This window comes from Theropithecus gelada, chromosome 7a, assembly GCF_003255815.1.
Source record: "Theropithecus gelada isolate Dixy chromosome 7a, Tgel_1.0, whole genome shotgun sequence".
Lineage (NCBI taxonomy): Eukaryota > Metazoa > Chordata > Mammalia > Primates > Cercopithecidae > Theropithecus > Theropithecus gelada.
This window is the reverse complement of record NC_037674.1, coordinates 20,536,312-20,557,770: the sequence shown is the minus strand read 5'-3', so window position 1 is coordinate 20,557,770 and position 21,459 is coordinate 20,536,312. Positions and strand designations below refer to the sequence as shown.

The 21,459-nt window shown below is 44.7% G+C and overlaps 4 non-coding genes across 4 annotated transcripts; 3 read left to right on the top strand and 1 right to left on the bottom strand.

The window, feature by feature from the left end:
• The first annotated feature begins 1,108 nt into the window (after nt 1-1,108).
• Nucleotides 1,109-1,237, top strand: LOC112628186. The gene has a single exon (XR_003120357.1). It is a non-coding gene; the product is annotated as a small nucleolar RNA SNORA11 (small nucleolar RNA).
• Nucleotides 1,238-13,662: 12,425 nt separating this feature from the next.
• On the bottom strand, nt 13,663-13,734 carry TRNAH-GUG. Its single transcript has one exon. It is a non-coding gene; the product is annotated as a tRNA-His (tRNA).
• A 664-nt stretch (nt 13,735-14,398) lies between these two features.
• On the top strand, nt 14,399-14,470 carry TRNAH-GUG. Its single transcript has one exon. It is a non-coding gene; the product is annotated as a tRNA-His (tRNA).
• Nucleotides 14,471-16,156: 1,686 nt separating this feature from the next.
• Nucleotides 16,157-16,228, top strand: TRNAH-GUG. Its single transcript has one exon. It is a non-coding gene; the product is annotated as a tRNA-His (tRNA).
• The last annotated feature ends 5,231 nt before the right edge of the window (nt 16,229-21,459 follow it).

The following is a 21,459-nucleotide window of genomic DNA, read 5'->3' as shown; positions in this document are numbered from 1 at the left end:
TTCACTGAAACATTTTAACTTGCATTCATGCTTTACATCCTCTCATTTATACTAAAAATTCACACACAAGCGAAAATGGAAAAACTGCCCCAATACCTGATTTCTGTCTCCTATTTTTGCACTAGTAATTCATATATACTTAGGTACCTTTTGACCTTATGGGAAAAAAAAAAAAAAATCTAACGTTCAGAACTACCAATAACAGGAAGAAGATTTTTTTGTTTTTGGAATGAAATGTTTCCCATCATAGTGGATTCTTAAGCACGTTCTCTACGTGTGCGGAGTGCTAGCTGGATATCTTTTGGCCTAATTGTTACACGTTTGGCATGGATAGCACACAGGTTGGTGTCTTCAAAAAGGCCAAGAAGATAGGCCTCACTTGCCCCCTGCAAAGCACCAATAGCTGCGCTCTGGAAGCGCAGATCTGTTTTAAAGTCCTGAGCAATTTCTCTCACCAGCCGCGGAAAGGAAAGTTTGCGAATTAGTTCAGTGGACTTCTGATAACGCCTAATTTCACGGAGTGCCACAGTAACAGGCCTATAACGATGAGGTTTCTTCACCCCTCCAGTAGAGGGCGCAGTCTTGCGAGCGGCTTTTATAGCCAGTTGCTTCCTGGGTGCTTTACCACTGGCCAATTTGCTGGCAGTTGGCTTTGTACATGCCAAGGTATAGAGATTTCCTTACTTATCCCCTTCTCCTTCGACTGGAGCTCGGCGAGGGAGAAGCGGCTTTGGCGTTGGTGGCGGGGCGGCGATGGCGACTGCGAACACAACTCGATAATTTCTTTTTTCTTTTTTGAGACAATTTCTCGCCCTGTCACAGGCTGGAGTGCAGTGGCGCGATCTCGGCTCACTGCAACCTCTGCCTCCGCCTCCCAGGTTCAAGCGATTCTCCTGCCTCAGCCTCCCAGGTAGCTGGGACTACAGGCGCTCACCACCACGCCCAGCTAATTTTTTTTTGTAGTAGAGACAGAGTTTCACCGTGTTGGCCAGCATGGTCTCGATCTTTTGACCTCGTGATCCGCCCGCCTCAGCCTCTGAAAGTGCTGGGATTACAGGCGTGAGCCACCGTGCCTGGCCTCGATAATTTCTTAATAGTAAAGAGGTCAGGGATGTGCTCAGAGCAGGGGGCCTGAGGAATGGTTACTCTGTTTACAACACACCCAACAGGAATCGGATCCTTGTGACGAGAGGTACTAAAAACTTGTGGCCTTCCTATGAACAAATGCCCTACATGTGAAGGGAAAGAATAATAATAAAATAATAATAACGTCAATTCATCAGATAATGTGACAGTTTTAAATTGTATACATCTAACAACAGAGCTCCAAAATACACGAAAGCAAAAACTGAAAGAGTTGAGAGATATACAAAACCAACTCAATTAGATTTTCCAACATCTCAATCACTGATAGATCAAGTAGAAAGAAAATCAGTAAGGATTTAGAAAACTTGAATAACACTATAAAACACCTTGACCTAATTGACATTTATAGACATTTCATCCAACAACAGCAGAATACATATGCTTTTCAAGTCCCCTCAGGACATTTACCAAGAAAACCGGTATTCCAAGTCATAAAACAAGTCTGGATAAAAGATTGAAATTCCACAATGTTTTCTAATAGCAACAGAATTAACTTAGAAACCAAGAACAGAAAGATAACTGGAAATTCTCTAAAAATGCCATTTATAATAGCATAAAAATATTGAACACTTAGGGATAAATTTGGGAAAAGATATCAAATTAAAGAAGATCCAAGTCAATAGAAAGATGTGCCATTTGCATGGATTGCCGGACTCAATATTGTTGCATGTCAATTCCTCCACACATTGATTTAGTCATGCAATGCCATTCCAATCAAAATCTCAGCAAGTTTTCTTGTAAAAATTGACAAGCTGATTCTAAAATGTATGTGGAGATTTTTTAAAAGGCCAAATAATTTTTAAAATAAAAAATAAAGTTGGAGAAATACTACTACCTAATTTGATTACCAATATAAATCTACAGAAACTAAGACAATGTTGTTTTGGCATAAAGATAACCATTTAGATCAATGGAACAAAAAGAGTTCAGAAATAGACTCACACATACATAGTCAACAGATTTTTTTTTATTTTTATTTTTTATTTTTTTGAGATGGGGTCTCACTCTGTCACCCAGGCCAGAGTGCAGTGGGGTGATCTCGACTCACTGCAGCCTACCACTCCCTGGCTCAAGGGATCCTCCCACCTCAGCCTCCTGAGCAGCTGGGATGCGGGTACCACCCACCACATCCCGCTAATTTTGTATATTTTTGGTGCAGACAGGGTTTCACTGTGTTGCCCGGGCTGGTCTCAAACTCCTGAGGTCAAACAATCCTTTCACCTCGGCCTCCTTTGGCCTTGGCCTCCCAAAGTGCTGAGATTATAGGTGTGAACCACTGCACCCAGCCATCAATTGATATTTGACAAAGGTCCCAAGACAATAAAATGGGGAATGAATAATCTCTTCAACAAAAAGTGTTTTAACAATTGAATAGCAGTGTATTGTTAAACAATTAAAAACACTTACCTCTTAACTTACAGAATATACAAAAATTAACTCAAAATGGATCATAGGAGGGTTGGGCATGGTGGCTCACGCCTATAATCCCAGCACTTTGGGAGGCAGAGGCAGGTGGATCACCTGAGGTTGGGAGTTCGAGATCAGCCTGACCAACACGGAGAAACCCCTTCTCTGCTAAAAATATAAAATTAGCTAGGCATGGTGGCACATGCCTGTAATTCCAGCTACTTGGGAGGCTGAAGCAGGAGAATCTCTTGAACCTGGGAGGCGGAGGTTGCAGTCAGCTGAGATCATGCCATTGCATTCCGGCCTGAGCAACAAGAGTGAAACTCCGTCTCAAAAAAAAAAAAAAAAAAAAAAAAAAAAGTCATAGGCTTAAATGAAAGTTATCAAACTCAGATGTTTGTTGCCAAGAAGCCTCCACTCTCTGCACAGGGCTGCTCAGGTGTCCTCACATCATGGCAGTTGGCTTTAGTGACCCAACAGAGACAGCAAGAAGAAAGGTGCAATGCCTTGTATGACCTCACTTGGAAAGTGACACACTGTCACATCTGCCATATTCTATTTGTTAGAAAGGTCACTAAATCCAAATTTCTCTCTAATGGGGAGAAATTAAGCTCTATATCTTGAAGAAGATACTTGGAAGAGTATTAAGGAATTTGTGGATATATTTTTAAACCACCATCTGGCCACAAATTATTTGTAATTTTCTACACAATATATATTCACTCCTTTCCTAAGAGTCCCAAAAGTATCTTCTTATTTCAGTATGAGTTCAAAATCCAGAGTCACAGCATATAAACCAGGTCCAGAGGCAGACAATGCTTTTCAGGTGTATTTCCTTAAAGACAGCTTCTCTCAATCTGAACACCTGTGAACTGGAGCTAAATTATCTTCCCCAACATACACAGACACCCACACATACCACACAATGGTGGGATGGGCATACGATAAACACTATAAACACTCCTGTGCAAAAAGGGGAAAAATAGGACTGATCCATAGTGGTTCTGAGACCCAGCTAGGCAAAGTTCAGAGATTCTTTTATTAGGATTCATTCCTACTCATCCCCATAACTCTTGGTCCCTACCTTGGAGCTCTTGGTTCTGCTAAGTCATCCTTCCTTTTCCATGAGAGAGAACTCATGTTTTTCAGCTGTGGAGTTTTCTGTCTGATTACAGCAGGTGGAATTTTGGGAATTCAAAAGTCTCTTCATTCATGTAGTCTTTGTCCCTTTCATTCCAAGCTGTTTCTGCCAATATGGTTCTAAAATGTTGTGAGTCTTCTGTGAATCTTTCTGTGGTTCGTTCCATAAGTCTAAGATAGCAGCCACAAACCTCTCTGCAATAAGGCCTTCTCAATATTGGGCTTCTGCTGAGGTGCAGTGCTCTTAAGCTTTTGAAAAGCGCCACTGTTTAATGGAGAGTATCTAGAAAGCATACCCTTAAAATCTTTAGAGGGCCTTTTGTCTTACTGAATGGTACTCTGAGGCTCTACCTTGGATCATTGTGACACAGCATTTTACTTTGTCTTTAGATCATGTTTTCCCAGTAGTGCCCTAGATTTAATCTTTGCTCAGAATTCACTTCTTGGCCAGGCACGGTGGCTCATGCCTATAACCCCAGAGCTTTAGGAGGCCAAGGCAAGAGGATTGCTTCAGTCCAGGAGTTTGAGGCTACAGTGAGTTATGATCATTCCACTGCACTTCAGCCTGGACCTCAGAGCGACGCCCTGTCTCTAAAAAAACAAAAACAAAAACAAAACCCCAAAAACCGAATCTATCTCTTACATTTAGCCAGTTAGAGAGGCTGAAAATTTTCAAACCCCTCATATTCTGGTTCCTTCATGTCCTTCATGTTGAATAGTTCTTGACTTATCTCTCTCCTCTTGCATTTTACTATGAACAAGAAGAAGAAACCAGGAGACGCTTTCAACAGGTTGCCTGGAAATCTTTTCGCTAGATCATGCGGTTCATTTGGTACATTTTTACTTTCTACATTACCCCAGGTGGCAGTGTTGCTACACTTTTTGCTGCTCTATCATAATGACCCTTTTCCTCCAATTGACAGCAAGATTTTCCTCACTTTCCTCCTTTGTGCTCTCACTTACAATCTCCTCAAGGGCGCTGAGGCTTCTTCAAGGTGTTCAGACTTTTCACTAACACTTTCCTCCAAGGCTCCCCAATTCCAAAGCCACTTTCACATTTTAGGTTTTTGTTATGGCAGTGCCCCCACTTCTAGGTAACAAAATCTGTATTAGTTACTTATCACAGTGTAACAAATTACCTGAAAACTTAGCAGCTTTAAAAGACAGACGTTGATTATCTCACTCTTTTCTTTTTGTAGACAAAGTTTTGCTTTGTCACCCAGGCTGGAGTGCAGTGGTGTGATCCCGGCTCACCGCAACCTCTGCCTCCTGGGTTCAAATGATTCTCCTGCCTCAGCCTCCTGAGTAGCTGGGATTACAGGCATGCACCATGATGCCTTGCTAATTTCTTTTTTGTATTTTTAGTAGAAACGGGGTTTCACCATGTTGGTCAGGCTTGTCTCGAACTCCTGATCTCAAGTGATCTACCCACCTGGGCCTCCCAAAGTGCTGGGATTACAGGTGTGAGCCACCACGCATGGCCTCTACTTATTAAAAAAAATTTTTTTTTAGAGATGGGGTCTAGCTATGTTGTCCAGGTTGGAGTGCAGTGGCTATTCACAGGCATGATCATAGTGCACTGTAGCTTCAAACTCCTGGGCTCAGGTGATCCTCCCACTTCAACCTCCCAAGTGGCTGGACTATAGGCTTGTGCCATCAAGCCTGGCTAAGCTCTACTTCTTGAAGGGAGGAGTATCAGAGAATTTGTGAACATATGAACTTGTGAATCACTGTGAGTTTTCTTGGAGCATTTGACCAAAGAGAGTTAAAGGAAAAAGAAGTCATTTGCAGCTTTGATTATATGATTAAAAATAATTTATCTAGACTCAGGACAAGGCCAGTCAACCAGAGTAGTCATGACACAGAAACAGTTTGACTTTTTGAAATTTATTTATTTTTATTTTTATTTTTGAGACGGAGTCTCTCTCTGTTGCCCAGGCTGGAGTGCAATGGTGCAATCTCGGCTCACTGCAACCTCTACCCTCTGGGTTCAAGCGAGTCTCCTGCCTCAGTTTCCTGAGTAGCTGGGATTACAGGTGCACGCCACCACGCCTGGCTAATTTTTGTATTTGTAGTAGAGACAGGGTTTCACCATGTTGGCCAGGCTGGTCTTGAATTCCTGACCTCAAGTGATCCGCCTACCTCAGCCTCCTAAAGTGCTGGGATTACAGGCGTGAGACACTGTGGCCAGCCTGACTGAAATTTAGAAGAAAGTTTGGAAAATAAAACAAATTCAAGTCAGATTGTTGCAATTTTTGTATGTATCTCTCCCTTTTAACTTAAAATTACATTTGAAATTTGCACATTGTACTATCATGTCAAATGCTCAAAACTAACAATGATATCAGTATAACATGGATACGTCTCTTTTCATGCTGTTTTGGCTACACTGACTCTAGACTCTAGAAAACATTATATACTTGATACTAGATCTTCCTCTTTTGATCTGAGAGACCAAAATAGATGCCCCTTTATCAAGTAAGATAGACCCAAAGGTTAAGGGAAGTAACTTATCTATGGGTCCAAGGTTCAAACTGGCATAGCAAATTGCTAAATTCCTATGGCTAAGGTCCCTAACAATAGGAGCTATGAACTCTGATTTAAAACCCAGACAACAGTCTGATTAGACAGAAGACCAGCCTTACAAATACTCTTTTCTCAGAAGCTATTGCAGACCTTAAGCCAGTTTCAGACAGTTTACAGAGGCTGTGCACAAATTGCCTTTGTGTCCTATAGTTCACCTTTTGATGTGCAGCCAATTCCACCTCATTTTAATGCCAAAACCTTACCCCAAAGTAAACGTGGCATGTATGTTACATACATGTTTACTCATTGCACATACACTCAGTTCCCCTCATAAATATGTATAGCTTTTCCCCAAATCTGCTGAATATGTATGACACAAACTCTGTGAAGCATAAAACCCAACCTGTCCTTCCCCTCCTTGAATAAAGAGCAGGCCGGGTGAGGTGGCTCACACCTGTAATCCCAGCCCTTTGGGAGGCTGAGGTGGGTGGATCGCTGGAGCACAGAAGTTCAAGACCAGACTGGGTAACATGGTGAAACCCTGTCTCTACAAAAAATACAAAAATTAGCTAAGTGTGGTGGTATGTGCCTGTGGTCCCAGCTACTTGGGAGGCTGTGATGGGAGGATGGCTTGAGCCCAGGAATTCAAGGCTGCAGTTAGCTGTGATCACACCACTGCACTCCAGCCTGGGCAACAGAATAAAATACTGTCTCAAAAAAAAAAAGAAGAAGAAGAAAGAGCTCCATTGGCCCAGGTTGGAGACTTTCTCTTCCCAGCTGCAAACTGATATCACCAATATAGCTCTCCTTTCTATTATCTAGCCATCCTGGTGATCTTCTGGATGACACACTCAAGTCTCATATCCATTTTTTTTTCATCCAACATGTTCATCCCCTGTACCTCCACGCTAAAGATAAAACATCTATGGGTGTGATTTGAGGGAAGAGTCCCTCGTCCATCCCCAGATGAGTATTAAGTCCCTACACTCCAACATCAACTACTAGTCCAAGGAGCAGAAATTCTCTTCTGTCTCTCCTGAATAAAGACTTTTATCAGGATATAATTATCCATTTACACCTAACATTTCTAAAACACAGATATGACTATGTCTCTCTTCTGCTTAAAAATGGGGACTTAAATGCCCCTCTCACCGCAATGCCTGACACAAAGCCTATGGACAGCCTTCAGGAAATTTGTGAATTCCTGATATTTTATCATAGGTGTATTAGTTTGGAGAACAAGGCTATGGCTGTCAATGGATCCCCAAAGCAATGTTATCAGCCTCCAGGAAAGAGGCCTGACTCAATAAGGATAAGAGATTCATCACGATTTGGCTCCACCCTCTCTCACCCTCCACTCTCTCCTTCATATCTTTGTTGTTTCTTTGTTGATTTGTTTAAGGGGAGATTACAGGCATGTGCCATTGCTCCCAGCTAATTTTTGTATTTTCAGTAGAGATGGGGTTTCGCCATATCGGCCAGGCTAGTCTTGAACTCCTGGCCTCATGTGATCTGCCCTCCCTGCCCTCCCTCCCTTCCATATCTAATGTTGTAGCTACAACTTGTCTTTTCCTATGCTATCTGTACATTCATACTTCCTTGCTTTTACTTCTGCCTTTCTCTTTGCCTAGAATACCCTTCCCCTCTCCGCTTTTTTTTTTTTTTTTTTTTTTTTGAGACAGAGTCTCATTCTCTCACCCAGGCTGAAGCGCAGTGGAGCTATTTCAGCTCGCTACAACCTCCACCTCCCATCCTCAAGTGATTCTCCTGCCTCAGCCTCCTGAGTAGCTGTAGAATATCCTTTCCCTTTCTTTTCCAGGAAAAGTACTATGCATGCCTTGGAACTCAGATCAAATGTTGTATCCTGGTAGAATCAATGATCTAAGCTCCAATACACTTTGTATATATGTCTGGCATAGTTCTAATTAGTTCTTCACCCATCTGATTAACCCCGAACTAAAATGATCTCAGAGTAAGAATGTATCTTATTTAATTCATATCTCCAAGGCCTAGCACAGATTGTACTAGGCGCTACTGGTTGTTGGGCGGGAGGATAGGTGTCAGCATGGACCATTGCCCAACAGAACAGGGACACATCTCCCTCTGAGCATGCCTCCTCATACCCTCTACTCACCCAGGACCATTTCTGCTCAGCCTGATTCTTCTGCTCTCTGGGCTCTGTAGTGAGCTTTGTATTTGCAGATTTTACTGGCCAGTAACTCAAAACTAATTTTGGAGACCAACATTGCCAATTTAAAATGTTTCCAAGAAAAGATGTTTTTTAAAACCTATCACTGGCTGGGCGCAGTGCTCACACCTGTAATCCCAACACTTTGAGAGGCTGAGGCAGGTGGATCACCTGAGGTCAGGAGTTCGAGACTAGCCTGGCCAACAAGGCGAAACCCCATCCCTACTCAAAATACAAAAATGAGCTGGGTGTGGTGGCATATGCCTGTAATCCCAGCTACTCGGGAGGCTGAGGCAGGTGAATTGTTTGAACCTGGGAGGCAGAGGTTGCAGTGAGCCAAGAGCAAGACTCCGTCTAAAAAACAAACAAACAATCACCTACTTTCTCCATAGTTTTATAAAAGTCACTTTAATACCTCAAAAATAAGAAGGGCATTGTCTCAACCTAGAGGACAGTCCTTTGAATTAAATGTATTTAGCATTTCAAAAGCTTACCACATTGACCTCATTTTTTCATTCAATGGTGAAAAGTTTGTCCTAGTTTATCAGTTCTAAAATGTTTGGAAGCCATTGATTTAGACTTTTGCTTCTGCAAGGCAGCTCCTGCATTCTTCCTGACTCAGGAATTAGTTTCAGGTCTCTTGACAGCAATGAAGTCCTGCACGATGTCTCCCCACAGTTTCTTTTTGTGGATATGGAGAGAAGTACCTAAAAACAAGAGACCAACTAATGCATATTGAACAGTCTATGCTAGTCACTTGACTTTGGATGAGGGGCAAATCTCAGTTGACAAACTCAGCTCAAAAATAAACTACTCTGGATAAGAAGTATCTTATACAGCTTTGCAGCTCCCCGTGACTTAAGAACTAAAAGATGCTAGTTTATGGGAAGAATGAATGAATGAATGAATGATGAATAAGTGGGTGGATGGATGGATGGATAGATGGATAAGTAGACGGATGAAATTTGAGTCCTGAATATCCAGAGAATCCCTGTGGAACAGGCTCGGTTAAGTTACAAGTGGTATGTTGCAAATTAAATGAGTCTTTTCCAGCCTCAGCTTTTCACAACTACTTCCTGGGGCACAGCGCCTTCTAGTGGAAATCCAGATGTGCTGCCTCCTCCCTAGACGGCCCTAAACATGGGCCCTTTGATGACCCCCTCCCAGATCACCATCTCCTTACTGTGAAAACCTCAATGACACCCCCATTGATGAGGCTCAGTAGATTTAGGCAGGTCCCTTCTAGTAACCCAAGTACTCACAAGATGAACAATGAAGGATTCCATTAGAGCTTTAGGCTGGAGCAGCACTTCTCAAACTTTCCTATGCAGATGAATCACTTGGAGAGGACTCTGTTAAAAATGAAGACTTTCACTGGGTAATTCTGAGTTGTGGATCAAGATTCTGAATTTTGAACAAGATTCCAGGACCAGAGCCTGCTGGTCCAGTGGCATATGGCTGCTACTGCAGCTGCTCAACACTGTGCCCCTGTGGGGGCTGGCAGCTCCCAGATATACAAGGTATAACCAGGAAGTATAACCAGGAAGCCATGGGGTTGATGGTTTAAGCAGACAATCTGAAGCTTGTAAATTACTGTTGTCCCTTGTAGGTTTGCCCTTTGAAGTCTACACATTCCTACCAAAAAAAAAAAAATTGTTTTTCTTTTGCTGGAATGTTACTTATAAAACATTTCTGGCATTGTCATTGACATTTTTGCATCTTAAAAGACTCAGTGGTGACATTTTTCTCTTTGAAGGTGGCTTTAAAAGCAGTCAAAAGTTATTTCAAAATAGAATGTGATTATAAATATTGAGGTGGATGTACTCATATGGCTTATAAATTAGCCCTGAAAATAATCTCCAAATAAGAATTCCAAAAATATTTTGGGCAGCTGTTTGGAGAAAGTGGAATGCCTGATTTGAAACACAATACTCATTTGGATGTTTATGTTCCAGGGTGCTCATTTTTAAGGAGTTGATTTCATTATGTTATATTCTCATCTACTGTATTATTTAAGTAAAACTTCAGTAGGCCTTAGTAAGTGCCAGGCACTATTGCTTTACAAATATTCATTCATTTAATCTACATAACAATCCTTTTACAAATGAGAAATCATTTTACAATCATTTTACAAATGAGGAAACTGAGGCATGGAGACATGTTGATTCCCCGGGGTCACCCAGTTAGTAAGTGGATGAGTTGGGATTCAAATCTTAAGCAGCCTACTTTCGGGGGCTAGAGGCTTCATTTCTAAGCTATGCTAGCTCCCCCAACAGAGACGAGGTCTCACTATACTGTCTAGTCTGGTCTTGAACTCCTGGGCTCAAGCAATCCTCCCACCTCACCCTCCCAAAGTGCTGGGATGACAGGCGTGAGCCACCGTGCCCAATTTATGCTACCCCTTAATTAGAGTTAGGACTAGTCTAGTACTGTCAACTACTGTACCTCAGGGTCTCTCAGATGGAAGGGAAAAAAAGTCAAAGTGACTTAGAGGTTGGAAACCTGCAGAAATTCACAAATCCAACCAAGATGGGAACAACTGGAGCTGGAATGTGTGAACAGGGTGCTCTTATACTGCCTACCTCTTTCCTGGCACTGAGACCTAGAGAAGAGTTCCAACCTCAAGCTGGAAGTGACAAGAGAAAAGATTACATTCCCAGAATCAGAAATCATAAAACAATTTTAAAAGCAAGAGACCAACAGGAAGGGGGTGCTGACTGATTGCTCAGAGAGAGTGTCCCAGGGCAGCAGGGTCTTGATGAGGTCATTCCAGGCCAGGGCCTCCAGCTCTTGGCTTTGCCAGCCCAGACACTCCATTTTGTCAGTGTACCTAGAGATAAGTAGGCATAAGGGAAATTAATTATGCTAACCAGACTCTTAAGAGTCTAAACCAAAACACCCACAGTTAGGAGAACAGTGCCAATAAGCTTGTTCAAAGCAATGCTTTTTCCTGTAGGGAAGTCATTATCAAAGTCTGTTTTGTAAGGAAAATTGACTGACCTCAAAAGACGATGTTATGAAATGTTGAGAGCCGGATGCGCCCATCTCCTGGACTACTGTGTAGCTGCCAAAAAGGCCATTAGTCCGAAGTGCAGGAGAGCACCCTCCCCTCGTGTCACTCTTCCTGCAACTAGGTCACAATACAACATTTTCAGTTCGGCTTTCTTCAGCATTCCTGACCTCAGACACGGATGGCTAGCAGGTTATCTCAGATGGTGAATGTTTGTGATTTTTGTTTTATTAGTTGACTCCTTTTTTTTTTTTTTTTTTTTTGAGACAGGTTCTTATTCTGTTGCCCAGGCTGGAGTTCAGTGGCATGATCATGGCTCACTGCAATCTCCACCTTCCAGGCTCAAGCAATCCGCCCACCTCAGCCTCCTGAGTAGCTGGGACTACAGGTACACACCGCCACACCTGGCTAATTTTTGAATTTTTTGTAGAGACAGGGTCTCACCATGTTGTCCAGGCTGCTCTCAAACTCCAGAGCTCAAGCAATCCTCCCACCTCAGCCTCCCAAAGTGCTGGGATTACAGGCATGAACCACCATGCCTAGCCTCTTGGTTGACACTTTTTCCTTGTAGTACTCTTAGAGAGTGGCTACTCCTGACTTTCTCCTCAGTATGTGGGAGCAGCTCATTGCCTACCGAAGCACCTACAGCAGGGCAGTGGGGGCAGGTCTTCAGGGGAAAAGCCAGAGCCTTTCCTGGCATCCCACCTTGACACCTTATTCCAGTTCACAGATTGAAATCTGTCAAGGCAGTTATTTGGTGAGGGGCTGGAGGAATATAAGCCACCACCTTCCTGTTGGCCAGTTCTTTTTTTGTTGTTGACGATGTTGATTTTCTAGACATATAACTCTTGAATCAGTCATCCAAAGCTTGGCAAGTTCTCAGGCTCACCTTTCCCCATTCTATTTTGCACAGAACACTCTCGTGGTCTGAGCCGTCCTGTTGTGCGTCATTAAACCCACCAAATGTAGGGAACTGGGAGACTGGAGACCTGAGAAGATTACAGCCCCCCAGCAGTGCCTTGCCTTTATTATTATTATTATTATTATTATTATTATTATTGAGACAGGGTCTTGTTCTGTTGCCTAGGCTGGAATGCAGTGGTGTGATCTCAGCTCACTGCAACCTCTGCCTCTTGGGTTCAAGCAAGCCTCCCACCTCAGCCTCCCAGGTAGCTGGGACTACAGGCACGCGCCACCATGCCCTAATTTTTGTATTTTGGGTAGAGACAGGGTTTCGCCATGTTGCCCACGCTGGTCTCGAACTCCTGAGCTCAGGAGATCCACCTGCCTCGGCTTCCCAAAGTGCTAGGATTACAGGCGCGAGGCCAGTGCCTTGCTTTTAAGTGCTGTTCAGTCATTCTTTACTGATTGATTGTGGGTAGAGGGGGTGCAACCCCACTGCAATGTCTATCTCTCCCAGGAATGATCTCGGATTTGCCTTGCCACCCTCAGGATAGCTGAGAGGAGCTGGAGAGGCTCATTCCTCAGTCCCCTCTCATCCCCTCCTTGACAGTGACATAGCTGCCACCAGCTGCCTGAAAGTCAAATCCAAAACTCAGTTCCATTTTGCCTAATGCCAAATGACAGACCTGAATTTGTTGAGTTTGGGTTTTTTAGGTCCACATAAAACAAGCAAAGAAAATGTGCTTAAACTTGAGGTAGATTAGGGGAAAACTCTCCAGGAGAAAACCCCCTTTCACCTAGGAGACTGTGGAGATGGAGGGCACAAACCTCTCATTAGCACCCCTCACAGTGGCTACAGGAACCAGCACCTCTAGTGCAGTCATATTTTTCACTTGTCATGGGATCTGAAGCAAGCATGGTTCAGGGTATGGTCTAGTCTGCATTCTTCTAACCCTTAATTAATGCTTGCACATTGTTCCTGTCACCCGTTTGTCCCCAAAGTATTGAGGTTTTAGCTAGTGTGAGGTGTTTTTAGAGGACCCAACATATGATTTGATCATTCAGAAGGGTAAAATAAAGAGTACCACACAGAAGCTACACAAAAAGAAAATAATCACATATTGGGGAAGGTGGGGGATGACTGATTCACTAGCAGATGAAAAATTAAAAACAGAAAGGAAAGCCCCAGAGTGTCCATGGAACTTCTTGTGCACACTTAAATTGTCCATTATAATTTCAGCTCTGGCCTTATGACAAGTAGCAGCTTTTAGAGTTGGCTTCCCAGAAGAACGTGGCTTTCCCAGTCTAAAAAGACGCCCTTGCCGTGCCATTGTTTCCACAATGCCGTGACTCGGATTCGAACCGAGGTTGCTGCGGCCACAACGCAGAGTACTAACCACTATACGATCACGGCGAGCTATCGGGACGCCACGATGAGCAGGTGACCCAGTGTTGCCCTTCTCGTCTAGATGGCGGCCATTCCAGGTTTCCTAAGCTTCCATTATCTACCAGGTTCCTCTGGCACCCACGTTCACCCGCAACAGCAGCCGGGAGCGCTGTGGACTCCCTAGCCCGAAGTCTCCTCTTGGCTGTACACACGGACCGCAAAAGAAGGGACATGAAAGCGCTTTGCAACCAAAGGATTCCTATGGGTCCGGGCCTGCAATGGTGTGAAGCCCCTGGGGAACGCCGGAATGCTGACCCGAAGACTCTCTGATGCTCACCATGCCCTGGCTATCATGCTAACTGAACGACTTTAGCTGGGACTGGAGCTGTCTCTTAAATTTCACAAGGAAAATCAGTTCTGACCCACCACCATAAAACTTCCTTGAGGTGCGGGATAAGAGGAACCCCGAGAGCAGCCTCCACGGTGGAGAAACCGGGGTGTCTGGTCCGCAGGCAAGTGTGGACCAGAATCGGGCGAGCAGAGATTAATGCGCCTGCGTGCCCTCAGATGGCTGCGAGGGTGGAGATAGGCGAGAACAAACAGTGACAAATCAATGACATTGCAAGGGGGCGGGGCTTTCAACAGAGAAGAGTTCAGGCGACAAGTCGAGGCCCCGTGTCCCCGGTAGCTCGCCGTGATCGTATAGTGGTTAGTACTCTGCGTTGTGGCCGCAGCAACCTCGGTTCGAATCCGAGTCACGGCATTGTGAGGACAATGGCACGGCAAGGGGGCTACGTTTTATTGTACCAATCCGTTTTTTAATCCTGAGTTAACAACATTGTGGAAAATGGACCCCGATCTCCTTGTGACATTTGAGAGCGACGTTTACGCTGGCTCTGGCTAAATTGGACTTTGGAAAGATATAGGCTTCTGGGTCCTCTGAGCCTGGGCGCGTTCTTGAAGACAAAGCACAGAGCACTCGCCAGTCTTAAGAGTGTTATAGACCTATGTATAAATTTCCACGGAAGCCCTGGTAGCAGATTCCTAATGATAGGAAAAGAAGGCTTAGCAAAGGAAGTGAGGATCAAAGTAGCTCTTAAAGGCACAATGAGAATTTGTCAGGCAGCCAGGATAAAGGGAGTCTTGAAAAGGAAAAATCTTTTTCTTTCTTTTCTTTTCTTTTTCCTTTTTTGAGATGGAACCTTGCTCTGTCACCCAGGCTGGAGTGCAGTGGCTCGATCTTGGCTCACTGCAACCTCCGCCTCCTGGGTTCAAGCGATTCTCCTGCTTCAGCTTCCCGAGTAGCTGGGACTACAGGCATCCGCCACCATGCCCGGCTAATTTTTTTGTACTTTTAGTAAAGACGGGGTTTCACCAAAAAGGAAAGGTCTTAATTCCTCTTTATAAGTCTTCTGTCTTCTTTGTAAGTCCCCACCCCAACAACGCCCAAAGGCTCTAGCCTGACAGGTAGTAGGCGCTTCTCAAGGACGTGTAGAGTGAATGAGTGCAATTGAGGAATGGGGAACGACCCTGAAGGAGGGCCAAGAGATGAGCTGGAAAAGGCAGACAAAGTTTCTGCCGTCCAGGGGTGAGGGTGAGGAGGGCCAGAGTGAAAATATTTAAATCGTGTTTAGCAAGATCCCTCCAGCGGCTCTGCACAGGGAAGATTGATGGGAGCGGGTGACACTGGAGAGGCAGATGGTCTCTCTGGAATTCGCTTGTTAAATACCAATGGTACGTTCTGAGTTTAGCAAATAGCCAGTGCCTGCTGTGTACTCGGCAGGTTCTAGGCGCCGTGGAGGCGAGAGCACTGGTGGACAATAATTAAAATAGGACTTAGTCCCTGCTGCCGCCCCGGGACACAGCCTAGGTGGGCACCTGGCATAGCGGGGGCATTGAGGAAGGAGGAGTCAGGGCGGTCAGGGAAGTATGAGAGGCTGGAAGGAAGTGGGTGTTGGGAAGATGGCGAGATGCGTTTGTTGATTTTTTTTCTACGTGGAACCCGGTTCTAGGGCGTCCACAATCTCCACAGAGGCGGCATTGGGTCACCGCTGGAGGATGCAGGAGGGAGGACCCGTGAGGAGCGCCCCCTGCAGGCCCGGAACCCTCCACGGGTCGCGGCAAGGGTCTCCGGGGCATACGAAATGGGCATCCCCCAAGGCGAGTCTGAGTTCCGCCCAGCCCCACTGGATGCTCACGCGGTCTCCCCTAAACTTCCACTGCGCTCACAGGGAGCCCAGGTCATCATCACCACCGCCCGTGGCTAATGGGCCAAAAAAGAGGAAGAAAAGCAACTGGCGGAGTACAACGCGCCTGCGCGTTATCAGACTCAGCGACAGGCTGGAACCCCGCCCCAGAAGAAGGACATTTTATGACGCGCAAACTGGGAAGGCCTACGACTGTTGAAGAGGGTAATCAGAAGCGGAATTCTACGGGTCCCCGGTAGCTCGCCGTGATCGTATAGTGGTTAGTACTCTGCGTTGTGGCCGCAGCAACCTCGGTTCGAATCCGAGTCACGGCATTGTGGGAACAATGGCACGGCAAGGGGCTCGGCATTTTTTTCCACTTGTTTGTAACATTTTATATAAATGATAATTCACTTTCTTGAACCAATGTTTCTCTCTCCTTTGAAAATTGAGCCACTCCGAGGATCGCCACCTACAGTAACTCTCATATAATCCTCTGATGCAGCTTCAGACCAAGCAGTTATCATCCATTTCTTACCAAATATCGTTCTCTGAATCATTCCACACCAGCAAAACAGCTCCCCCATGACATTGTGATTTTTTTCTTTTCATGTACCTTTTTTATTGAGTCAAAGATTTTTATTTTTATTTATTTATTTATTTATTTATTTTTGAGACAGAATCTCTCCTGTTGCCCAGGCTGGAGTGCAGTGGCGCGATCTTGGTTCACTGCAGCCTCCGCCTCCCGGGTTCAAGCGATTATCCTGCCTCAGCCTCCCAAGTAGCTGGGACTACAGGCGTGTACCACCACTCCCGGATAATTTTTGGGTTTTTTGGTTTTTTAATTTTAAAAAAAAATTGTTTTTGAGACGGAGTCTCTGGGCATTTATTTTTAAATAGGGAATACATGCACAAAAGTCTACTAAAAAGTACAGCTCTTCTTCATTTTTCTTTTTTTTTTTTTTTTTTTTTTTTTGAGACGGAGTCTCGCTCTGTCGCCCAGGCTGGAGTGCAGTGGCCGGATCTCAGCTCACTGCAAGCTCTGCCTCCCGGGTTTATGCCATTCTCCTGCCTCAGCCTCCCGAGTAGCTGGGACTACAGGCGCCCGCCACCTCGCCCGGCTAGTTTTTTGTATTTTTAGTAGAGACGGGGTTTCACCATGTTAGCCAGGATGGTCTCGATCTCCTGACCTTGTGATCCGCCCGTCTCAGCCTCCCAAAGTGCTGGGATTACAGGCTTGAGCCACCGCGCCCGGCTGTGCTCTTCTTCATTTTTCACCCTATCCACCAATTATTTTCAGTTTCCACTATATCTTTCCACAACAGTCCTTGTATGAACACATATTTATATATGCATATACGTATGTGAATGTATTCCTCCTTGCTTTGTGCATAAAAACAATGTGCTCTCGCTTGCCTGCTCTTTTTTTTTTTTTTTTTTTTTTCCTGAGGTGATGGAATGTGAACGGAACATGAGGTTTGTATTGGTAGGCAATCTCCCTTTACTGGGAAGAGTTCACATACCCTGAGGGGTGTGAATCTCTACCTATTTCTGGTCCTGTTCCTCTTTTTCCCCGGCCCTGACTCCAGGCTGGGGAGATGGGGAAACAGTTTGTGTTGGTAAGATAGGGGAAAGGGACTCTTTACTATAACCAATATAAACCTTTGGATGGGAGCCTGGGCTCTGTTAGGAAGCAGCCCTATTTTGATTTCAGGTGGGAAGGGCAGGGAAGCATCTTGAATTTGGAGTAAGATAGAGGAACTTGACTTGGCAGGCCATTTGGAGACTCTCCACTCCCATGTCCCCCTTCTGTTATTATCAGGATCCAACTTCAAGTCACAAACCACTACAGTTAGAAAACTCAAAATTCAAGCTCATTGAAGGACTGGATCTTAACATATGTTTGTGTTCCAAGCACACAGTCTCTCCATAAATATTTGAACAGTGGTTTCTTATGGAGTCCATAATGAGTGAAATGGCCAGGTTTGCTTTTTTTTTAGAGACAAGGTCTTGCTCTGTCACCCAGGCTGGTGTGCAGTGGAGCAATCTTGGCTTACTGCAGCCTCGAACTGGCCTCAAGCAATTCTTCTACCTCGACCTCCCAAAGTGCTAGGATTATAGGTGAGAGTTGCTGCATTTTAAATTGTGTCCTTTCAACGCAGAATCATGTTATTTTCATATCAAATAGAAATAGTCTGTATTTCCACTAAAAAGAAAAGTGTGTGCTCCTATTTTTCTAGTAATTTGTAGCCCTTTTAGGTCTTTCTTTCTTTTTTTTCTTTTACTATCCTTGATAGGGACATGACCGGGAGAAGTAGTGCACTTTCCTCTTAACTCTATAGTAAGGAGGGAAGAAAAAAAGAAAGTTGGTAAAAGTAACTGACTTGGGGCTTCGGTGAAATCCTAGGAAGGACCTAGGACAGCCTTTGGAGATGTGGCCTCATCTGAAACCAGTTAGGCTAAGGATTTAGCCTTGAAATATGCACAACTTTAGGAGGTTGAGAGGGGAAACAAGAATGTGGCCTGAGGCTGCTCTGGGCACACTGCCTATGGGATAGCCCTGTTCTTTAAAGGAGCAGTATCTCTGCTGCTGTATTAAATTTATTTAAATTATTTATATTAAATAACCATTTTAGAATTACAGGCCAGGCACGGTGGCTCATGCCTATAATTTTGGTACTTTGGGAGGCCCAGGCAGGAGGATCATTTGAACTCAAGAGTTTGAGAGCAGCCTGGGCAACAGAGTGACACCTCATCTCTGCAAAAAAAAAATCAAAATATTAGCTGGGCATGGTGGTGCATGCCTGTAAGTCCCAGCTACTGGAGCAGCTGAGGTGGGAGGCGTGCTTGAACCCAGGAAGTTGAGGCTGCAGTAAGCCGTGATCACACCACTGCACTCAGCCTGGAAGACAAAGTGACAGCCTGTCTCAAAAATAAAATTAAATTAAAAAGTAAAAAGTCAATTTTAAAATACCGTCCCCAACTAAAAGGAGTAAGATTTCTTTCAAGAAATGACTGATTCTAAGACTGCAGCAGGGGAAGTGCAAAGTGATTCTGGAACATCTTGTGTGAGAAAGCATGGAAAAGCTTAAACATTAATGGGACCAAGTCAAAAGGACACAGGAGGCCGGGTGCTGTGGCTCACACTTGTAATCCCAGCACTTTGGGAGGCTGAGGAGGGCGAATCACCTGAGGTCGGGAGTTTGAGACCACCCTAGCCAATATGGTGAAACCCCATCTCTACTAAAAATACAAAAATCAGCTGGGTGTGGTGGCAGGCGCCTGTAGTCCCAGCTGGTAAGGAGGCTGAGGCAGGAGAATTGCTTGAATTCGGGATGTGTAGGTTGCAGTGAGCCGAAATTGCGCCACTGCACTCCAGCCTGGGCGACAGAGCAAGACTCCCTCTCAAAAAAACAAAACAAAACAGAAGAAGGACACAGGAACCTCTTGAAAAGGCTCCCAATAGCCAAATTTTGGGTAATTTGGGCATCAAAAAGAATAATAATGTCATAGTAATGGATTATATCATGTTGAATTAAAAAAAATTCACTCCATGGAGATGGAGGTTGGGGGAGAGGTAAGAAAGCTCTCCTTTACAGAAGAACGCCAGCTAGGAACAGTCAAGCTGGGAACTGTGTCAGGCAATCCTGCCTATCTTTTTTTTTTTTTTTGAGACAAAGTCTCACTATGCTGCCCAGGCTGGAGTGCAGTGGCACGATCTCGGCTCACTGCAACCTCCACCTCCCAGGCTCAAGCAATCCTCCCACCTCAGCCTCCTGAGTAGCCGTGACGACAGGCTCATACCACCACACCTGGCTAATTTTTTTTGTTAGAGATGGGGTTTCGCCATGTTGCCTAGACTGGTCTCTAATTCCTGAGCTCCAGCTCTTGAACTCTTGATCTCTTGGCTTGCAAATGACCTTTCGCTCCTTTGCTTCTTCTGTCCAAATCCTACCAGCTCAGGGCTACCTCCTGTCCTGCATGAAGCCTGCATAAGGCCGCTCGCCTTGGCCTCCCAAAGTGCTGGGATTGTAAGCGTGAGCCACTGCACCTGGCCCCATTTTATTCCTAAATAAGATAGCTACGAAGATTCTAAAAACCAACATACTTTCCTCCAATTTGCCCACGAGGAATTTCCTTGTGGAACTCAACCATCCCTCTGAGGCTTATTACTGAATATTATATGCATTTGAGACAAATGCATATCTGATTGTTTCCTCTGCCCTATTGTTTCACTAAACCAGACTAAGGCATAGGTGACTATTCCTCTCCTCTCCTCTCACATGTATATTGTGTATTCGGTGAAAGGCTAACCAGAGACTTAAAAGAATACAACCATTTGTCTCTCATCTACCTGTGAACTGGAAGCCCCCTCCCTGGCCTCCAGTTGTCCCACCTTTCCAGACCAGACCAATGTACATTTTTTTTTTTTTTTTTTTTTTTTTGAGACGGAGTCTCGTTCTGTCGCCCAGGCTGGAGTGCTGTGGCCGGATCTCAGCTCACTGCAAGCTCCGCCTCCTGGGTTCCCGCCATTCTCCTGCCTCAGCCTCCCGAGTAGCTGGGACTACAGGCGCCCGCCACCTCGCCCGGCTAGTTTTTTGTATTTTTTAGTAGAGACGGGGTTTCACCGTGTTAGCCAGGATGGTCTCGATCTCCTGACCTTGTGATCCGCCCGTCTCGGCCTCCCAAAGTGCTGGGATTACAGGCTTGAGCCACCGCGCCCGGCCTCCAATGTACATTTTATACACATTGATTGGGCTGTGACCATCTTGGGCACATGTCCTCAGGACCTCCTGAGGCTGTGTCATGGGTGCATCCTTAACCTTGGCAAAATAAACTTTCTAAATTAGTTGAGACCTGTCTCAGATATTTTGAATTCATAGAATTATAGAATTAGAGAGTCACTATTTTGCAATCCCCAGTGTAATAGCAAATGTAAGTATAGATCATCAATGTGGGGGACAAAACCACGGGATAAAATGTTGCTTGAAGAAAACAGCTAAAAGATCTCAGAATATCATTCCACAGCTTTCTTTAAATTGTAAAGTGGAGAGATCTGGTGGACTCCAGCTTAATCAAGTGATCAAGCCTAGAATCACCAATAAAGGGACAAATGGGCATTATGGGTCTTCTGGTGTAACACACTAAAAAGTCAACAACATCCCCTACATAGTGCTCCTTTCAGAAATGTGTAACCTGAATCTAACCATGAAGAAACTATGGAAAAGTCCAGAATGTGGGACATCCTACATGACAATTGGCCCGGATATTTCAAAAGGATAAATGTGATGAAAAACAAAACTAGCAACAAAAGAGTTAGGGACTGTTCAAAATTAAAATAGACTGAAGGAACTTAGCAAACAAATGAAATGGGGAACCTTAATTAAACTGGAATCAGGGCTGGACACAGTGGCTCACACCTGTAATTCTAGCACTGTGGGAGGCCGAGGCAGGCGGATCACCAGGTCAGAAGTTCGAGACCATCCTGGCTAACACGGTGAAACCTTGTCTCTACTAAAAATACAAAACTAAAATTAGCCGGGCATGGTGGCGGGCACCTGTAGTC